Raw genomic sequence first — 7,777 nt, 5'->3', positions numbered from 1 at the left:
TTTCTTGAGGATTTTTGCATGTATGTTCATCTGGGATATTGGTCTATAGTTTTCTTGCTGTTTGTGGTGTGTCCTTGTCTGGTTTGGGTATCAGGGTAAAGAATTTTATGATTTGGAGTGAAAAAAGTCTCCAAGATATATTGTTAAAGGACAAAAATGAGGTGTAGACCATGTATATATATCTCAAAATGATACATTTGAAATGGAAGAATAATGGAGTGACATAATTTTTAAATTTTTTTAATTAAAAAATTATTTTATTTTTGAGACAGGGTTTTGCTCTGTCACCCAGGCTGGAGTGCAGTGCTGCGACCGTGGCTCACTGCAGCTTAATCTCCTGGGCTCACTCAAGTGATCCTCCTGCCTCAGCCTCTCAAGTAGCTGGGACCACAGGTGCACAACACCATGCCTGGCTATTATTCTTATTTTTTGTAGAGATGAGGGTCTCACTATGTTGGCCAGGCTAGTGTCAAACACCTGTGCTCAAGTGATCCTCCCACCTCAGCTTCCCAAAGTGCTAGGATTACAAGAATGAGCCACTATGCTCAGCCCATATAGTCATTAAGGATGATAAGGAGACTTTTTGATATTGCCTACTTTTTCTACCTTCTATGCATATGCTAACATTCCAAAATTTTGTAATCTTTAAATGAAAATGATTATTATTAAACATGAAAATGTATGTAAGGTGCCTAGCATAGTTAAAACAACAACAACAAGAGCCTGAGCTGCCAAAGTGGGCTCACTGGATTTGAAAGTTTCCTCAACTCTTTATTAGCTACATGACCCTGATTAATATCCTTAATCTTTCTAAGTGACAGCTTACTCACTTATAAAATGGGGATAATAATAGTACCTGCCTCATAGGGTGGGGGTATAGTGAGATGACCCATGAATAATACTTAGCATAGAGCACAGCCTATAATGAGTCTTTTTAATCACTTTGGACTATCTTATTTTCACTCTAATCTTAAAATTAAAGGAGATTTCTTTATCCGAAGCTAGGATGAGTGTGTGAGGCAGCATGGTGGAGCCATCTATGGGAAAAGCAAAGAAAAAGATTTCTCCCTGTCTATCCCTACTCTGTACCTAACTCATAGATGAAGGAATTTGGTCCCTAAAGGGAAGGAGCCCCCACCCCCACCCATGTAGCTATTACATGGCGGCTGTTTTCTAGCAGAGCCCTTTCACATCACCACCACCCTCATGAAGGTGTTAAGATGTTTACAATAGTGATTTGTGGCACTAAATTGAAGTGCACCAAAGTAATAAACATGAGGATGAAAGCAGGTGGGGCTTAAAGGATAGAGGATGGTGATTATATTTGAATTCTGAATTGAGCAGTTAGAAAAAATTAGACTCTAGCAGCACCTTTTGACACACATCTTTACAGTGGCCAGATGTGCATGTCTTCCAGCCAAGAAGAGGAAGAAGAAGAGGGAGAAGGAGAGACAAATTAAGATTTTTTATCAAAGAAACTCCATATTTTTTATTGTAGTGGGAAGAACAGATTGCTCCCCAGCTGAAAGATCTGCACTGATAAGCATTAAAAAGCACCGGAACGTTGTTTCTTCAGCCTCTGTAGGAATCTTTCCCACCACGCTGATGGGAACTAAGGAAGTGTGCACCCTCTTTCTGGGCAGTAGAAGAACTTCATGGACAACTCCAAATTCAAGGATGACTGGTCAGGATAAAAAGAGGCTATAAAAAAGATGGAGTAAATAAAAGATTAGATGTATCATCCCTAAGATACGGAGCAAGCCCATATACTTAAAAAATACTCTAAAGTCTAGAAAACAAACATAAAGATGAAAAGCATAATCTTTACACCTTTAATGACATTCAGGAAATCATACATTCTAAAAAATAAAACTCAAATATAAAGTAAGATAAGTTCAAGTAAAAAGGAAATAGATTAAAGACAGAAAATGTAAAAGACCAGAATATGGTAAGAGCTTACAGAAATCTATAAAGGATAATTAAAATCAGTCTTAGTCAATAAATGGAGATAAGAGATAATAAAAGGCATTAATGGATAGATAGATGGATGGATGGATGTTGAGGATGGATGAAATACATGGGGGTTCATTATGCAATTATACCCACTTTTAAAATGTTCAAAATACTCCATGTCAATAAGTTGTAAAATAATCCTTCTTAGTAATAAAATAAGACATTGTAGAAAAGCAAGTCTCTAATTTGGAAAATGCAAGAATGCAGAGGTAAAGTTCTAGGACTTAAAAAGATGAGTAGAGAAATGAAAGATATAGAGAAGAATAAAAAGAAAGCAAATAACCCAATAATTTATTATCTATAATGTAAAAAATCAGATTAAATAATGAAAAAAACTCACTCCTGTAATCCCAGCACTTTGGGAGGCCTAGGCAGGCGGATCACCTGAGGTCAGGAGTTCGAGACCACCCTGGCTGACATGGTGAAATCCCATCTCTACTAAAAATACGAAAATCAGCCGGGTGTGATGGCAGGCGCCTGTAATCCCAGCTGCTGGGGAGGCTGAGGCAGGAGAATCGCTTGAACCTGGGAGGCAGAGGTTGCAGTGAGCCGACATCATGCCGTTGCACTCCAGGCTGGGTGACAAGAGGGAAACTCTGTCTCAAAAAAATGAAATAATAATAATAATAATGAAAAAATAATAAAGTTATTTTGCTTTTTAAAGACAGAGGAGAAATTAAATCTAAGAGGAGAAATTATTTCTAAAGAGCTTATAATAAATGGGATCAAATTAAATAAAAATATGTAAGAAATATATATTTTTGGTGGCATTTTTATTTCAAGGAGAGAGAAACAAACTTTTACAAGAATCAAAGAGGAAATAAAAATAAAATAGCAAATAAAAAAGAAAATTCCTCACATGACTTCTCTACAGCTTTTAAAAATTGGAAACCAATGGTGCATTATCTACAGTGGCTTATGGAGAAAAGACTGTAATACAAGACTCAGGTAGCCAGTTGTATCAATCAGGTTTCTTAGTGGCAGACAAGAGAATCTTCTCCAGGTAGTTTTAGCAGACAAGTCTTTGTTAAAAGATCCTTGGTCATCTACAGAATTTCTGGGAGGACCATCATACACTCAAGAACCAAGCAGTCTGAGAAAACAACTAACCACACCCACCCACTCTTTGGCAGCTGTACAGTAGAAAGAAAACCCCAGTGTCTCTGATCCATCTGTTCCAGATCTGAGTGCTCCTGTGACACACAGACATAGTTCAGCAGTATTGTGGGTTCAGTCCCAGGTCACTGCAATAAAGTGTATATCCCAGCAAAATGAGTCATACCGTCTTTTTAGTTTTACATTTATCACTGTAAAACCAATAACAATTTTACAACTGGTTTTGTACCTAGCTGTTATATGTAGGGCCATGTGTCTTTAAGTACGGATACGTTACTCTAAAAAAAAAAAAAAAGAATCCTAGATAGTTTTTCCTTCAAGTAGAGTATTTGTAGTTTGAATACATCTCTTGTTTTTTTTTTTTCTAAAAAAAAAAAAAAACAGTTGGTGTCAATCCTCTGAAATCCTGCCACGGCTTTAACAACTAAGTTATGTAATATTCTAAATTTTTTATTGTCATTTAATAATGTTCACTGCATCTTCTGCAGTAGATTCCATCTCAAGAAACCAGTTTCTTTGGTTATTCATAAGAAGCAACTCCTCAACCTTAAAGTTTTATCAAGAGATTGCAGCAATTCAGTCACACCTTTAGGCTTCACTTTTAATTCTAGTTCTCTTGCTATTTCCACTATATCTGCACTGACTTCTTCCAATAAAGTCTTAAACCCCCCAAAGTCATTCATGAGGGTTGGAATCAACTTCTTTCAATCTCCTGTTCATGTTGATATTTTTACCTCCTCCTGTGAATTATGAATGTTTTTAATGGCATCTAGCATTGTGAATCTTTTCCAGAAGGTTTTCAATTTACTTTACCTAGATCCATTAGAGGAATCACTATCTATAGCAGATAAAGCCTTACAAAACATATTTCTTAACAAGACTGGAAGATCAAAATTGCTCTTTGAATCATGAGCTGCCAAATAGATATTGTGTTAGCAGTTATGAAAACAAGATTAATCTCCTTGTACATCTCTATCAGAGGTCTTGGGTGACCAGTTGTATTGTCAATGAGCAGTAATGTTTTAAAAAGGATCTTTTTTTCTGAGCAAGAGGTCTCAATAGTTGGCTTAGAAGATTCAGTAAACCATGCTGTAAACAGATGTGTCATTATCCAGGCTTTGTGATCCATTTCTAGAGCACAGGCAGAGTAGATTTAGCATAATTCTTAAGAGTCCTAGGACTTTTGGAATGATAAATGAGCATTGGCTTCAATTTAAACTCACCAGCTGTATTAGTCCGTAACAAGAGCCTCAGCCTGTTCTTTGAATCTTTGAAGCCAGGAATTGACTTCTCCTTATGAAAGTCCTAGATGGCATTGTTTTCCAATAGACAGCTGCTTTGTTTACAATGAAAATCTTTTCTTTAGTGAGCCACCTTCATCAATCAGCTTACCTAGATCTGGATAACTTGCTGCAACTTCTCTGTCAGCACTTGCTGCTTTACATTGCTTTTTTATGTTATGGAGCTAGCTCCTTTCCTCAAACCTCAAGAAAAAATCTCTGCTAGCTTCAATCTTTCTTCTGCAGCTTCCTTACTTTTTTCAGCCTTAATGGAATTGAAGAGAGTTGGGACTTTCCTCTGGATTAGGCTTTGGCTTCAGGAAACATTGGGGCTGGTTTCATTTTCCATCCAGACCACTCAAACTTTCTCCATACCAGCAAGAAGATTGTTTTATTTTCTTATCATTTGTTCACTGGAATAGCATTTTTAATTTCCTTCAAAAACTTTTTCTTTGCATTCACAACTTCACTGTTTGGCACAAGGAGAATAACTTTTGGCCCGTCTCAGCTTTTAACATGCCTTCCTTACTAAGCTTAATCATTTTTAGCTTTTGATTTAAAGTAAGAGATGTGTGACTCTTCCTTTAACTTGAAGACTTAAAGGCCATTTTAGGGTTATTAATCTACCTAATTTCCATACTGTTGTGTCTCAAGGATTAGAGAGGCCTGAGGAGAGGGAGAGAGATGGGGGAACCATCGGTTGGTAGAGCAGTCAGAACGCACACAATATTTATCGATTAATTTCCCCATCTTATATGGGCACAGTTTGTGTCAACCCCCCAAAAATTACAATAGCAGCATCACAGATCCCCATAACAGATATAATAATAATGAAAAAGTATGAAATATTGTGAGAATTACCAAAATGTGGTACAGAAACACAAAGCGAGCACATGGCGTTGAAAACACTGGCATGGACAGAGATGGCCGGGAGCAGTGGCTCATGCCTGTAATCCCAGCACTTTGGGAGGCCGAGGTGGGTGGATCACTTGAGATCAGGAGTTTGATACCAGCCTGGCCAACATGGTGAAATGTCTCTACTAAAAATACAAAAATTAGCCAGGCGTGGTGGCACATGCCTATAATCCCAGCTACTGGGGAGGCTGGGGCAGGAGAATTGCTTGAACCTGGGAGGCGGAGGTTACAGTGAGCCAAGATTACGCCACTGCACTCAGCCTGGTCAGAGAAGCAAGACTCCATCTCAAAAAGAAAAAAAAAAAGAAAGAAAACTCTGGCGTGGACAGACTTGCTCATTACAGGGTTGCCACAACTTTCAATTTGTAAAAATCACAATATTTGTGGAGTGCAATAAAATGAACCATAATAACACAGGACATGCCCATGTTTTGCCCCTCCCTGCTTTATTGAGGTACAGTTGACAAATAAAAAAATACATGTATTTAAGGTATACGACATGGTGTTCTGATAGAAGTACATATTACCTCTTGTAATGATTCCTACAATCAAACTAATGTATGTATCCATCATTTTATGTAGCTACCAAGTATGTATGTGTGGTAAGAATACTTGCAAGTTACTCTCTTAGCAAATTACAAGTTTATCATACATTATTATTAACTATAATTACCATTTGCCATACATTACTGCTAACTGTATTTACCATGCTGTACTCACCACATTTAACATGTTTAGATTCCACATATAGATGATTATATTAGTCCGTTCTTGTGCTGCTAATAAAGTCATACCATAGACTGGGTAATTTATAAAGGAAAGAGGTTTAATAGACTCACAGTTCCACATGACTGTAGAGGCCTCACAATCATGGCAGAAGGTGAAGGAGGAGCAAAGGCATGTCTTACATGGAGGCAGGCAAGAGAGCATGTGCAGGGGAACTGCCCTTTATAAGACCATCAGATCTCTTGAGACTTATTCACTGTCACAAGAACAGCCCAGGAAAAATCCGCCCCATGATTCAATTACCTTCCAACCAGGTCCCTCCCATGACATGTGAGGTTAGGGGAGCTACAATTCAAGAAGAGATTTGTATGGGGACATAGCCAAACCATATCAGTGATATTATCTAATATTTGTCTGCTGTATTTGGGATATACTTGCCGGAAATTCATCTGTCTCCTGTGTGTCCATGGACTTATGGTTTCATTTTCACTTCTTCATATTGAAGGGTATTTCTGATTGACAGGAAGATCACATGCAAAACCCTAGCTGCAAGGAAGTCTGGGAAATGTAGTATTCAGCTTTCTAGCCACATAGCAGTGCTATTTAAAGTGTGTTTCATGGACCAGTGACAGGTCTCATTTTGTTAGTTGTCAAAGAAATGGTACATACAGAAATTAAGAGTAGCTCTTTAGAAATCTTTGAAATTAAGAGTAGCTCTTTAGAAATCTTTATTTAACAGAGTAGTAGAGTCTGTTGAATATGATAATTTTTAAGTGAGGTTTATTTTTTGTGTTTTAAATTTTGTTGTTTTTTTTTTCTTATTGTATTTTACAAAAGTATTGATCTGTGGCAGATTGAAAAGAAACTGGTATGTACCATGGATAATTTGAGAAAAATTGTTATATAAAATACCTGTCAGTAAGCTAGAAGGAGGTTGAAATGAATGCCAAAAGAGCCAATGTATATTAGATAAGAGAAAGACATTCTCTTCTATGCAAAGATGTAGAGCCTATATATCATGATACCCTTTCTGGAAAAATGAAAACACTAGAGAATTGAATAAAAATAAAAACATCTCCAGACTGGGAAAGTAATGGCATAAGAGATCTTAATGATGAATATTTAAACCATTGTAAGTATTATTGAAAAAATATAATACACATTTAAAAATCTCCTTTCCTCTGTAAATGGGTATAGTGGCTGACCTCCAAGATGGCTCCCCAAAACCCCACCTCTTAGTCTTTATGGCCTCCTGTGGTTTCCTTCCATATCAAATAAGGCTGATTTCTATAACCAAAAGGATGTCGAGAAAATCATTGCATGTGAATTCCAAAGCTAGATTATAAAGCTCATTGCAGCTTCCATGTGGCTCCCTTGGATCCACGGCTCAGGGGGGAGCCAGCGACCATGTTGTAAGGACGCTCATGCAGCCCCATGAAGAGGCCCGGGTGGTGGAGAGCTAAGACTTCTGGCCAACAGCTAGCACCATGTTGCCAGTCAAGTGAGTGCACATCGTGGAAGCAGGTCCTCTAGCCTCGTCCAGCCCTCAGATGACTGTAGCCCTGATGGCCCCTGGACTGCAACCTCATGAATGACCCCACACCAGAAATGACCAGCTAAGCCTCCCAAATACCTGGCTCACAGAAACTATGAAATAGTAAATGTTTTTTGTTTTAAGTTTTGAGGGTTATTTTTTTGAACAGCAATGGATTAGTCCGTTCTCACGT

The 7,777-nt window shown here is 37.8% G+C and overlaps 1 long non-coding RNA gene across 1 annotated transcript; it reads right to left on the bottom strand.

Annotated features, from left to right (window-relative positions):
- Nucleotides 1–1,462: 1,462 nt before the first annotated feature.
- Nucleotides 1,463–6,537, bottom strand: LOC134735914 (uncharacterized). The gene is made up of 2 exons (XR_010119510.1): nt 2,354–6,537; nt 1,463–1,701 (listed from the first exon to the last, which is right to left on the bottom strand). It is a non-coding gene; the product is annotated as an uncharacterized lncRNA (long non-coding RNA).
- Nucleotides 6,538–7,777: the final 1,240 nt, after the last annotated feature.

Source organism: Symphalangus syndactylus, chromosome 24, assembly GCF_028878055.3.
Source record: "Symphalangus syndactylus isolate Jambi chromosome 24, NHGRI_mSymSyn1-v2.1_pri, whole genome shotgun sequence".
Classification (NCBI taxonomy): Eukaryota; Metazoa; Chordata; class Mammalia; order Primates; family Hylobatidae; genus Symphalangus; species Symphalangus syndactylus.
This window is presented reverse-complemented; position numbering and strand designations above follow the sequence as displayed.